The sequence below is a fragment of the Heptranchias perlo genome, chromosome 12 (assembly GCF_035084215.1).
Source record: "Heptranchias perlo isolate sHepPer1 chromosome 12, sHepPer1.hap1, whole genome shotgun sequence".
NCBI classification, from domain to species: Eukaryota; Metazoa; Chordata; class Chondrichthyes; order Hexanchiformes; family Hexanchidae; genus Heptranchias; species Heptranchias perlo.
This window is the reverse complement of record NC_090336.1, coordinates 68204811-68217920: the sequence shown is the minus strand read 5'-3', so window position 1 is coordinate 68217920 and position 13110 is coordinate 68204811. Positions and strand designations below refer to the sequence as shown.

The window sequence follows — 13110 nt, the reverse complement described above, 5'->3', positions numbered from 1 at the left end:
GAGGGAGTGCACTGTGAATGGCCACATTGGAAGCTGTGAGATCAAACTGTGCTGCTAACTGAGTGTTAAGGTGAGTAAAAGGCACTGGTTTGGGTGGAGCATTGCGCTCAGGATGGGAGATTTTCTTGAACGGTGCCAATTAATCTGCACCAGAAAATCATCCCCTGACCGGGATTCGAACCCGGGTCTCAACGAGTTTTAAATGTTGCGTCCTAACCACTAGACCATCAGGGGAGTTGCCCTCAATCCCCTGCAAACATATACAGAAGGCTGAACACATGGCTCCCTACAGTAGCAGCAGTGTCACCAGCAGAGGGCTTGAGTTGCCATTTCCACTTTGACACTCAGTCTTTTCACACTCAGTCAAATGGCAAACGTCTATTCAGGAGGTTATCGCTTCTCGGCTTTGGGACCGAATATTAAATTGAATTTTGCAACAGGGAGATGGAATAGGGGCTTGGCTCCGTCCACTCCACGCATCGACCCAGTATTGCAGTGTCTCTGGCAACGGTGCACCTCCCTGTGGGGAGATATTCAAAAGGAAAAACAGCTCTTTCCCAGCGTCTCTGTCCGTGTGTACGTATTATGACTGAGAATAAAGCTGATATATTGCACTTACTTTCTCAGCTCAGTGCTATTCTTTTCTTCTCCTGGGCTGAGTGCCGCTCGTTCGCTCGCTCGCTCGCTCGCACGCAGGCAGCGATTATAATTCAAACTGCAAAATAACTTAACTTTAAACAAGCAGGGTCTGAGTACAAATGAAAACTGCGCTCCTGGACTGGACGGACTGTCTGTTTGTCTCGGTGAGGAAAAGGCAGTGGTGGTGAGGGTGGAGCATTGCGCTCAGGAGGGGAGACTTTCTTTGAGTGGTGCCAATTAATCTGCACCAGAAAATCATCCCCCCGACCGGGATTGGAACCCGGGTCTCAACGATTTAAAAGGTTGCGTCCTCGACCACTGGGCCACCTGGGAACCGCCTGAGGAACCTGTCCGAGAGGCTGAGGACACGCACGCCTGCTCCACGAGCAGCAGCGACCAGCAGGGGGCCGACCGGCTGATCCTTCCCTTTCACAGGCAGGCTTCTGGCCCTCGATAAAACGCCAAAGGTGTTCAGAAGGAAGGCCTGGGGGGAGGGAGGGAGGGACGGCCATTGGAAATCAGCACAAAGCAGGTCCCCTGGAATCTCACACCTCCGACCCAGGAAACAGGTCTCCTGGTCAAAGCAGTCCAGCCATTAACGTGACAATGGACAGGGCCCCGGCAGCTTGAGACACATCTTTCTTTCGATATGCAAGTTCTTTTTAAAAAGGTTTCCTTCCACAGCAGCTCTGAGTGAGAGACTGACTGACATACGTACACACACACACACACACACACACAACACCGTCACCCATCCGATTGGTGGACCGCGGGGTCGACAATCTAACTTTTCGTTTCGATGCAGGGGAGAGCGCGAACGCAGTCCCCCACTACCACAAATTTTGCAGTCGAGTATCCCGCATTTGGGGACATCGCAGGCGTCAGCGCACACCCCAAGTGCAATGGGCTAGCCTCGTCCTGGGAGATCCGCCTTCGGGATCACAGATTCTCCCCTGCCAGGTAAGTATGCCTTGTGTCGCCACACACTGCCACTAGACAGCATTCGCTACCTTTTACGATTGCAAGGGCAGGTTTTAAGAATCAAAACGTCCCTTCGCTCGCAACGTGCTGATGCTCTGAGAGATTAATTCCGCTCAAATATCGTACCGTATATCCGATGATACACTCTGGGAGAAAATACTGCAGCGATGCGGTGCCGGCGATGGTTGTTTGCATGTCGCCCTTCAAGGGAAATGTCCCGCCTCCAGTTGTTGCTGTAGCAATATATACACGCGCGTTGTCGTGGTAATATAGAACTGCAAGTTGCCGTTGTCGTGGTCGTTTCGAATCAGCACAAAGCAGGTGCACTCCCTGGAATGTCACACCTGCGTCCCAGAAAACAGGTCTCCTGGTCAAAGCAGTCCCGCCCCGCCCTGGGATTAACGTGACAATGGACAGGGCCCAGTCAGGGAGCAGCTTGAGAGACATCTTTCAATAGGCACTTCTGAAACATTAACGCCTTGTTTCTTTCGACAGTTTAACCAGCCTTTAACACGTCTTGTGTATTTATTTCCCATTTCCAGCCAGCCAGCCCAGCCAGCCGAGCCAGCATCTGCAGTATTTTCTTTTGATTGGTCTTGCCTGCTGTGGAATGAACGTTTAAACACGAGCTGCTGATTGTCAGCACCTCACCTCTTTCTCAATTGGCCGTTGCAATCTCACTCACTCGCTGTGAGACACGTCACGTCACGTCACTAGTTTTCTTTAAAGCGGTTTCCTTCCACGGCAGTGAGTTAGTGACTGAGACTGACTGACGGAGGTCCGTTGAGACACCACCTTCTCCCATCTGATCGGTGGCCGACTGGCAAATTTACCAATCTGTCAAGCAATCGTAGCAAGAAAGGAAAAAACGGCAACTTCTTTAAACTGATCCACTGTTGCAATTAGAAACGGTGGCAAAAATGTGGCCAGAGTGGGAGAGAACGGCAGTGCTTCTAGACTGCTTTAGACACAGTCAGCCAGAGACCAAAGAGGGAGGGAAAACAGGAGCGGAGATCAATTCGCATCGAGCGCGTTATCGCTTCTCGGCCTTTTGGCGAAGATCAAGTGGTCAAGTGGGGGAAGGCAACCATTTGGAGCCTTCCTGCCATTGTATGCCGGGGGGATGCAGTCAGGGAGAAATCCCCTCGGGCAGAGTGTAGAGCTTTGGCTTGTAGAGCTTTGGCTTGATGTAATGTCACTGCAAGGAATCTGGAATGAATCTGTAAGGCAATAAGGCACCCCAGAGTGTCAGAAAAAAAAAAAAAAAAGTTTCTGTTCTTATCAGTTTAATATCTGATATGTCCCCTATCTGGGGACCAAATATTAAATTGATTTTTGGAACAGGGAGATGGAACAAGAGCTTGCTCCGTCCACTCCACGCATCGACCCAGTATTACAGTGTCTCTGGCAACGGTGCACCTCCCTGTGGGGAGATATTCAAAATGCTGAACGGATTTTTGGAGCCTGTATTATTACTCAGAATGCTGAGATATTGCAACTGTGGTTTTCTTGTTTACTCCTGGGATGGATGAGTGCCACTCCCTTTCTTCCTTTTCCCTCTTGCAGTTTTACCTTGGAGGGAAAGACGTCAGTCTCAGGTCACTTTTCAGGAAGCTGCAAGCCTGTGTATTGGGACGTGCCACCTTCCACAGACTTGGTCTCCTGACCTGAAACATTTAACTCCAGTTGTTGTGTGAAAAATTACTGCAGTTTTAAACTGGCAGTTCCAGAATTAATTGTTTCCAAGTGAGACATTTCCCGAAACAGAGAGCGCGAGAGAGACACAATGTTAACGTTTAAACTGCCACAAGCGAGAGGCGAAATAACTTCACGTTGCTGACTTTAAAAATGCGAGCAGACAGTGCGTGTGTGTTTGGAGGGAGTGCACTGTGAATGGCCACATTGGAAGCTGTGAGATCAAACTGTGCTGCTAACTGAGTGTTAAGGTGAGTAAAAGGCACTGGTTTGGGTGGAGCATTGCGCTCAGGATGGGAGATTTTCTTGAACGGTGCCAATTAATCTGCACCAGAAAATCATCCCCTGACCGGGATTCGAACCCGGGTGTCAACGAGTTTTAAATGTTGCGTCCTAACCACTAGACCATCAGGGGAGTTGCCCTCAATCCCCTGCAAACATATACAGAAGGCTGAACACATGGCTCCCTACAGTAGCAGCAGTGTCACCAGCAGAGGGCTTGAGTTGCCATTTCCACTTTGACACTCAGTCTTTTCACACTCAGTCAAATGGCAAACGTCTATTCAGGAGGTTATCGCTTCTCGGCTTTGGGACCGAATATTAAATTGAATTTTGCAACAGGGAGATGGAATAGGGGCTTGGCTCCGTCCACTCCACGCATCGACCCAGTATTGCAGTGTCTCTGGCAACGGTGCACCTCCCTGTGGGGAGATATTCAAAAGGAAAAACAGCTCTTTCCCAGCGTCTCTGTCCGTGTGTACGTATTATGACTGAGAATAAAGCTGATATATTGCACTTACTTTCTCAGCTCAGTGCTATTCTTTTCTTCTCCTGGGCTGAGTGCCGCTCGTTCGCTCGCTCGCTCGCACGCAGGCAGCGATTATAATTCAAACTGCAAAATAACTTAACTTTAAACAAGCAGGGTCTGAGTACAAATGAAAACTGCGCTCCTGGACTGGACGGACTGTCTGTTTGTCTCGGTGAGGAAAAGGCAGTGGTGGTGAGGGTGGAGCATTGCGCTCAGGAGGGGAGACTTTCTTTGAGTGGTGCCAATTAATCTGCACCAGAAAATCATCCCCCCGACCGGGATTGGAACCCGGGTCTCAGCGATTTAAAAGGTTGCGTCCTCGACCACTGGGCCACCTGGGGGAGCTGCCTCAACCGCCTGAGGAACCTGTCCGAGAGGCTGAGGACACGCACGCCTGCTCCACGAGCAGCAGCGACCAGCAGGGGGCCGACCGGCTGATCCTTCCCTTTCACAGGCAGGCTTCTGGCCCTCGATAAAACGACAAAGGTGTTCAGAAGGAAGGCCTGGGGGGAGGGAGGGAGGGACGGCCATTGGAAATCAGCACAAAGCAGGTCCCCTGGAATCTCACACCTCCGACCCAGGAAACAGGTCTCCTGGTCAAAGCAGTCCAGCCATTAACGTGACAATGGACAGGGCCCCGGCAGCTTGAGACACATCTTTCTTTCGATATGCAAGTTCTTTTTAAAAAGGTTTCCTTCCACAGCAGCTCTGAGTGAGAGACTGACTGACATACGTACACACACACACACACACACACACACACACACACAACACCGTCACCCATCCGATTGGTGGACCGCGGGGTCGACAATCTAACTTTTCGTTTCGATGCAGGGGAGAGCGCGAACGCAGTCCCCCACTACCACAAATTTTGCAGTCGAGTATCCCGCATTTGGGGACATCGTAGGCGTCAGCGCACACCCCAAGTGCAATGGGCTAGCCTCGTCCTGGGAGATCCGCCTTCGGGATCACAGATTCTCCCCTGCCAGGTAAGTATGCCTTGTGTCGCCACACACTGCCACTAGACAGCATTCGCTACCTTTTACGATTGCAAGGGCAGGTTTTAAGAATCAAAACGTCCCTTCGCTCGCAACGTGCTGATGCTCTGAGAGATTAATTCCGCTCAAATATCGTACCGTATATCCGATGATACACTCTGGGAGAAAATACTGCAGCGATGCGGTGCCGGCGATGGTTGTTTGCATGTCGCCCTTCAAGGGAAATGTCCCGCCTCCAGTTGTTGCTGTAGCAATATATACACGCGCGTTGTCGTGGTAATATAGAACTGCAAGTTGCCGTTGTCGTGGTAGTTTCGAATCAGCACAAAGCAGGTGCACTCCCTGGAATGTCACACCTGCGTCCCAGAAAACAGGTCTCCTGGTCAAAGCAGTCCCGCCCCGCCCTGGGATTAACGTGACAATGGACAGGGCCCAGTCAGGGAGCAGCTTGAGAGACATCTTTCAATAGGCACTTCTGAAACATTAACGCCTTGTTTCTTTCGACAGTTTAACCAGCCTTTAACACGTCTTGTGTTTTTATTTCCCATTTCCAGCCAGCCAGCCCAGCCAGCCCAGCCAGCATCTGCAGTATTTTCTTTTGATTGGTCTTGCCTGCTGTGGAATGAACGTTTAAACACGAGCTGCTGATTGTCAGCACCTCACCTCTTTCTCAATTGGCCGTTGCAATCTCACTCACTCGCTGTGAGACACGTCACGTCACGTCACTAGTTTTCTTTAAAGCGGTTTCCTTCCACGGCAGTGAGTTAGTGACTGAGACTGACTGACGGAGGTCCGTTGAGACACCACCTTCTCCCATCTGATCGGTGGCCGACTGGCAAATTTACCAATCTGTCAAGCAATCCTAGCAAGAAAGGAAAAAACGGCAACTTCTTTAAACTGATCCACTGTTGCAATTAGAAACGGTGGCAAAAATGTGGCCAGAGTGGGAGAGAACGGCAGTGCTTCTAGACTGCTTTAGACACAGTCAGCCAGAGACCAAAGAGGGAGGGAAAACAGGAGCGGAGATCAATTCGCATCGAGCGCGTTATCGCTTCTCGGCCTTTTGGCGAAGATCAAGTGGTCAAGTGGGGGAAGGCAACCGTTTGGAGCCTTCCTGCCATTGTATGCCGGGGGGATGCAGTCAGGGAGAAATCCCCTCGGGCAGAGTGTAGAGCTTTGGCTTGTAGAGCTTTGGCTTGATGTAATGTCACTGCAAGGAATCTGGAATGAATCTGTAAGGCAATAAGGCACCCCAGAGTGTCAGAAAAAAAAAAAAAAAAGTTTCTGTTCTTATCAGTTTAATATCTGATATGTCCCCTATCTGGGGACCAAATATTAAATTGATTTTTGGAACAGGGAGATGGAACAAGAGCTTGCTCCGTCCACTCCACGCATCGACCCAGTATTACAGTGTCTCTGGCAACGGTGCACCTCCCTGTGGGGAGATATTCAAAATGCTGAACGGATTTTTGGAGCCTGTATTATTACTCAGAATGCTGAGATATTGCAACTGTGGTTTTCTTGTTTACTCCTGGGATGGATGAGTGCCACTCCCTTTCTTCCTTTTCCCTCTTGCAGTTTTACCTTGGAGGGAAAGACGTCAGTCTCAGGTCACTTTTCAGGAAGCTGCAAGCCTGTGTATTGGGACGTGCCACCTTCCACAGACTTGGTCTCCTGACCTGAAACATTTAACTCCAGTTGTTGTGTGAAAAATTACTGCAGTTTTAAACTGGCAGTTCCAGAATTAATTGTTTCCAAGTCAGACATTTCCCGAAACAGAGAGCGCGAGAGAGACACAATGTTAACGTTTAAACTGCCACAAGCGAGAGGCGAAATAACTTCACGTTGCTGACTTTAAAAATGCGAGCAGACAGTGCGTGTGTGTTTGGAGGGAGTGCACTGTGAATGGCCACATTGGAAGCTGTGAGATCAAACTGTGCTGCTAACTGAGTGTTAAGGTGAGTAAAAGGCACTGGTTTGGGTGGAGCATTGCGCTCAGGATGGGAGATTTTCTTGAACGGTGCCAATTAATCTGCACCAGAAAATCATCCCCTGACCGGGATTCGAACCCGGGTGTCAACGAGTTTTAAATGTTGCGTCCTAACCACTAGACCATCAGGGGAGTTGCCCTCAATCCCCTGCAAACATATACAGAAGGCTGAACACATGGCTCCCTACAGTAGCAGCAGTGTCACCAGCAGAGGGCTTGAGTTGCCATTTCCACTTTGACACTCAGTCTTTTCACACTCAGTCAAATGGCAAACGTCTATTCAGGAGGTTATCGCTTCTCGGCTTTGGGACCGAATATTAAATTGAATTTTGCAACAGGGAGATGGAATAGGGGCTTGGCTCCGTCCACTCCACGCATCGACCCAGTATTGCAGTGTCTCTGGCAACGGTGCACCTCCCTGTGGGGAGATATTCAAAAGGAAAAACAGCTCTTTCCCAGCGTCTCTGTCCGTGTGTACGTATTATGACTGAGAATAAAGCTGATATATTGCACTTACTTTCTCAGCTCAGTGGTATTCTTTTCTTCTCCTGGGCTGAGTGCCGCTCGTTCGCTCGCTCGCTCGCTCGCACGCAGGCAGCGATTATAATTCAAACTGCAAAATAACTTAACTTTAAACAAGCAGGGTCTGAGTACAAATGAAAACTGCGCTCCTGGACTGGACGGACTGTCTGTTTGTCTCGGTGAGGAAAAGGCAGTGGTGGTGAGGGTGGAGCATTGCGCTCAGGAGGGGAGACTTTCTTTGAGTGGTGCCAATTAATCTGCACCAGAAAATCATCCCCCCGACCGGGATTGGAACCCGGGTCTCAACGATTTAAAAGGTTGCGTCCTCGACCACTGGGCCACCTGGGAACCGCCTGAGGAACCTGTCCGAGAGGCTGAGGACACGCACGCCTGCTCCACGAGCAGCAGCGACCAGCAGGGGGCCGACCGGCTGATCCTTCCCTTTCACAGGCAGGCTTCTGGCCCTCGATAAAACGCCAAAGGTGTTCAGAAGGAAGGCCTGGGGGGAGGGAGGGAGGGACGGCCATTGGAAATCAGCACAAAGCAGGTCCCCTGGAATCTCACACCTCCGACCCAGGAAACAGGTCTCCTGGTCAAAGCAGTCCAGCCATTAACGTGACAATGGACAGGGCCCCGGCAGCTTGAGACACATCTTTCTTTCGATATGCAAGTTCTTTTTAAAAAGGTTTCCTTCCACAGCAGCTCTGAGTGAGAGACTGACTGACATACGTACACACACACACACACACACACACAACACCGTCACCCATCCGATTGGTGGACCGCGGGGTCGACAATCTAACTTTTCGTTTCGATGCAGGGGAGAGCGCGAACGCAGTCCCCCACTACCACAAATTTTGCAGTCGAGTATCCCGCATTTGGGGACATCGCAGGCGTCAGCGCACACCCCAAGTGCAATGGGCTAGCCTCGTCCTGGGAGATCCGCCTTCGGGATCACAGATTCTCCCCTGCCAGGTAAGTATGCCTTGTGTCGCCACACACTGCCACTAGACAGCATTCGCTACCTTTTACGATTGCAAGGGCAGGTTTTAAGAATCAAAACGTCCCTTCGCTCGCAACGTGCTGATGCTCTGAGAGATTAATTCCGCTCAAATATCGTACCGTATATCCGATGATACACTCTGGGAGAAAATACTGCAGCGATGCGGTGCCGGCGATGGTTGTTTGCATGTCGCCCTTCAAGGGAAATGTCCCGCCTCCAGTTGTTGCTGTAGCAATATATACACGCGCGTTGTCGTGGTAATATAGAACTGCAAGTTGCCGTTGTCGTGGTCGTTTCGAATCAGCACAAAGCAGGTGCACTCCCTGGAATGTCACACCTGCGTCCCAGAAAACAGGTCTCCTGGTCAAAGCAGTCCCGCCCCGCCCTGGGATTAACGTGACAATGGACAGGGCCCAGTCAGGGAGCAGCTTGAGAGACATCTTTCAATAGGCACTTCTGAAACATTAACGCCTTGTTTCTTTCGACAGTTTAACCAGCCTTTAACACGTCTTGTGTTTTTATTTCCCATTTCCAGCCAGCCAGCCCAGCCAGCCCAGCCAGCATCTGCAGTATTTTCTTTTGATTGGTCTTGCCTGCTGTGGAATGAACGTTTAAACACGAGCTGCTGATTGTCAGCACCTCACCTCTTTCTCAATTGGCCGTTGCAATCTCACTCACTCGCTGTGAGACACGTCACGTCACGTCACTAGTTTTCTTTAAAGCGGTTTCCTTCCACGGCAGTGAGTTAGTGACTGAGACTGACTGACGGAGGTCCGTTGAGACGCCACCTTCTCCCATCTGATCGGTGGCCGACTGGCAAATTTACCAATCTGTCAAGCAATCCTAGCAAGAAAGGAAAAAACGGCAACTTCTTTAAACTGATCCACTGTTGCAATTAGAAACGGTGGCAAAAATGTGCCCAGAGTGGGAGAGAACGGCAGTGCTTCCAGACTGCTTTAGACACAGTCAGCCAGAGACCAAAGAGGGAGGGAAAACAGGAGCGGAGATCAATTCGCATCGAGCGCGTTATCGCTTCTCGGCCTTTTGGCGAAGATCAAGTGGTCAAGTGGGGGAAGGCAACCATTTGGAGCCTTCCTGCCATTGTATGCCGGGGGGATGCAGTCAGGGAGAAATCCCCTCGGGCAGAGTGTAGAGCTTTGGCTTGTAGAGCTTTGGCTTGATGTAATGTCACTGCAAGGAATCTGGAATGAATCTGTAAGGCAATAAGGCACCCCAGAGTGTCAGAAAAAAAAAAAGTTTCTGTTCTTATCAGTTTAATATCTGATATGTCCCCTATCTGGGGACCAAATATTAAATTGATTTTTGGAACAGGGAGATGGAACAAGAGCTTGCTCCGTCCACTCCACGCATCGACCCAGTATTACAGTGTCTCTGGCAACGGTGCACCTCCCTGTGGGGAGATATTCAAAATGCTGAACGGATTTTTGGAGCCTGTATTATTACTCAGAATGCTGAGATATTGCAACTGTGGTTTTCTTGTTTACTCCTGGGATGGATGAGTGCCACTCCCTTTCTTCCTTTTCCCTCTTGCAGTTTTACCTTGGAGGGAAAGACGTCAGTCTCAGGTCACTTTTCAGGAAGCTGCAAGCCTGTGTATTGGGACGTGCCACCTTCCACAGACTTGGTCTCCTGACCTGAAACATTTAACTCCAGTTGTTGTGTGAAAAATTACTGCAGTTTTAAACTGGCAGTTCCAGAATTAATTGTTTCCAAGTCAGACATTTCCCGAAACAGAGAGCGCGAGAGAGACACAATGTTAACGTTTAAACTGCCACAAGCGAGAGGCGAAATAACTTCACGTTGCTGACTTTAAAAATGCGAGCAGACAGTGCGTGTGTGTTTGGAGGGAGTGCACTGTGAATGGCCACATTGGAAGCTGTGAGATCAAACTGTGCTGCTAACTGAGTGTTAAGGTGAGTAAAAGGCACTGGTTTGGGTGGAGCATTGCGCTCAGGATGGGAGATTTTCTTGAACGGTGCCAATTAATCTGCACCAGAAAATCATCCCCTGACCGGGATTCGAACCCGGGTGTCAACGAGTTTTAAATGTTGCGTCCTAACCACTAGACCATCAGGGGAGTTGCCCTCAATCCCCTGCAAACATATACAGAAGGCTGAACACATGGCTCCCTACAGTAGCAGCAGTGTCACCAGCAGAGGGCTTGAGTTGCCATTTCCACTTTGACACTCAGTCTTTTCACACTCAGTCAAATGGCAAACGTCTATTCAGGAGGTTATCGCTTCTCGGCTTCGGGACCGAATATTAAATTGAATTTTGCAACAGGGAGATGGAATAGGGGCTTGGCTCCGTCCACTCCACGCATCGACCCAGTATTGCAGTGTCTCTGGCAACGGTGCACCTCCCTGTGGGGAGATATTCAAAAGGAAAAACAGCTCTTTCCCAGCGTCTCTGTCCGTGTGTACGTATTATGACTGAGAATAAAGCTGATATATTGCACTTACTTTCTCAGCTCAGTGCTATTCTTTTCTTCTCCTGGGCTGAGTGCCGCTCGTTCGCTCGCTCGCTCGCTCGCACGCAGGCAGCGATTATAATTCAAACTGCAAAATAACTTAACTTTAAACAAGCAGGGTCTGAGTACAAATGAAAACTGCGCTCCTGGACTGGACGGACTGTCTGTTTGTCTCGGTGAGGAAAAGGCAGTGGTGGTGAGGGTGGAGCATTGCGCTCAGGAGGGGAGACTTTCTTTGAGTGGTGCCAATTAATCTGCACCAGAAAATCATCCCCCCGACCGGGATTGGAACCCGGGTCTCAACGATTTAAAAGGTTGCGTCCTCGACCACTGGGCCACCTGGGAACCGCCTGAGGAACCTGTCCGAGAGGCTGAGGACACGCACGCCTGCTCCACGAGCAGCAGCGACCAGCAGGGGGCCGACCGGCTGATCCTTCCCTTTCACAGGCAGGCTTCTGGCCCTCGATAAAACGACAAAGGTGTTCAGAAGGAAGGCCTGGGGGGAGGGAGGGAGGGACGGCCATTGGAAATCAGCACAAAGCAGGTCCCCTGGAATCTCACACCTCCGACCCAGGAAACAGGTCTCCTGGTCAAAGCAGTCCAGCCATTAACGTGACAATGGACAGGGCCCCGGCAGCTTGAGACACATCTTTCTTTCGATATGCAAGTTCTTTTTAAAAAGGTTTCCTTCCACAGCAGCTCTGAGTGAGAGACTGACTGACATACGTACACGCACACACACACACACAACACCGTCACCCATCCGATTGGTGGACCGCGGGGTCGACAATCTAACTTTTCGTTTCGATGCAGGGGAGAGCGCGAACGCAGTCCCCCACTACCACAAATTTTGCAGTCGAGTATCCCGCATTTGGGGACATCGCAGGCGTCAGCGCACACCCCAAGTGCAATGGGCTAGCCTCGTCCTGGGAGATCCGCCTTCGGGATCACAGATTCTCCCCTGCCAGGTAAGTATGCCTTGGGTCGCCACACACTGCCACTAGACAGCATTCGCTACCTTTTACGATTGCAAGGGCAGGTTTTAAGAATCAAAACGTCCCTTCGCTCGCAACGTGCTGATGCTCTGAGAGATTAATTCCGCTCAAATATCGTACCGTATATCCGATGATACACTCTGGGAGAAAATACTGCAGCGATGCGGTGCCGGCGATGGTTGTTTGCATGTCGCCCTTCAAGGGAAATGTCCCGCCTCCAGTTGTTGCTGTAGCAATATATACACGCGCGTTGTCGTGGTAATATAGAACTGCAAGTTGCCGTTGTCGTGGTAGTTTCGAATCAGCACAAAGCAGGTGCACTCCCTGGAATGTCACACCTGCGTCCCAGAAAACAGGTCTCCTGGTCAAAGCAGTCCCGCCCCGCCCTGGGATTAACGTGACAATGGACAGGGCCCAGTCAGGGAGCAGCTTGAGAGACATCTTTCAATAGGCACTTCTGAAACATTAACGCCTTGTTTCTTTCGACAGTTTAACCAGCCTTTAACACGCCTTGTGTTTTTATTTCCCATTTCCAGCCAGCCCAGCCAGCCAGCCCAGCCAGCCGAGCCAGCATCTGCAGTATTTTCTTTTGATTGGTCTTGCCTGCTGTGGAATGAACGTTTAAACACGAGCTGCTGATTGTCAGCACCTCACCTCTTTCTCAATTGGCCCTTGCAATCTCACTCACTCGCTGTGAGACACGTCACGTCACGTCACTAGTTTTCTTTAAAGCGGTTTCCTTCCACGGCAGTGAGTTAGTGACTGAGACTGACTGACGGAGGTCCGTTGAGACACCACCTTCTCCCATCTGATCGGTGGCCGACTGGCAAATTTACCAATCTGTCAAGCAATCCTAGCAAGAAAGGAAAAAACGGCAACTTCTTTAAACTGATCCACTGTTGCAATTAGAAACGGTGGCAAAAATGTGGCCAGAGTGGGAGAGAACGGCAGTGCTTCTAGACTGCTTTAGACACAGCCAGCCAGAGAC

General features: G+C 50.4%; 5 non-coding genes and 6 pseudogenes across 5 annotated transcripts; 7 read left to right on the top strand and 4 right to left on the bottom strand.

Moving 5' to 3' along the window:
- The first annotated feature begins 392 nt into the window (after positions 1 to 392).
- LOC137330375 (U2 spliceosomal RNA) lies at positions 393 to 521 on the top strand (annotated as a pseudogene).
- A 920-nt stretch (positions 522 to 1441) lies between these two features.
- On the bottom strand, positions 1442 to 1607 carry LOC137328875 (U1 spliceosomal RNA). Its single transcript, XR_010964865.1, has one exon. It is a non-coding gene; the product is annotated as a U1 spliceosomal RNA (small nuclear RNA).
- A 1231-nt stretch (positions 1608 to 2838) lies between these two features.
- Positions 2839 to 3044, top strand: LOC137328865 (U2 spliceosomal RNA; annotated as a pseudogene).
- An 844-nt stretch (positions 3045 to 3888) lies between these two features.
- On the top strand, positions 3889 to 4017 carry LOC137330374 (U2 spliceosomal RNA; annotated as a pseudogene).
- A 937-nt stretch (positions 4018 to 4954) lies between these two features.
- LOC137329965 (U1 spliceosomal RNA) lies at positions 4955 to 5120 on the bottom strand. The gene has a single exon (XR_010964992.1). It is a non-coding gene; the product is annotated as a U1 spliceosomal RNA (small nuclear RNA).
- Positions 5121 to 6351: 1231 nt separating this feature from the next.
- LOC137328864 (U2 spliceosomal RNA) lies at positions 6352 to 6557 on the top strand (annotated as a pseudogene).
- Positions 6558 to 7401: 844 nt separating this feature from the next.
- On the top strand, positions 7402 to 7530 carry LOC137330373 (U2 spliceosomal RNA; annotated as a pseudogene).
- Positions 7531 to 8450: 920 nt separating this feature from the next.
- Positions 8451 to 8616, bottom strand: LOC137328863 (U1 spliceosomal RNA). The gene has a single exon (XR_010964864.1). It is a non-coding gene; the product is annotated as a U1 spliceosomal RNA (small nuclear RNA).
- A 1231-nt stretch (positions 8617 to 9847) lies between these two features.
- LOC137328760 (U2 spliceosomal RNA) lies at positions 9848 to 10048 on the top strand. The gene has a single exon (XR_010964852.1). It is a non-coding gene; the product is annotated as a U2 spliceosomal RNA (small nuclear RNA).
- Positions 10049 to 10892: 844 nt separating this feature from the next.
- On the top strand, positions 10893 to 11021 carry LOC137330458 (U2 spliceosomal RNA; annotated as a pseudogene).
- A 916-nt stretch (positions 11022 to 11937) lies between these two features.
- On the bottom strand, positions 11938 to 12103 carry LOC137328851 (U1 spliceosomal RNA). Its single transcript, XR_010964863.1, has one exon. It is a non-coding gene; the product is annotated as a U1 spliceosomal RNA (small nuclear RNA).
- Positions 12104 to 13110: the final 1007 nt, after the last annotated feature.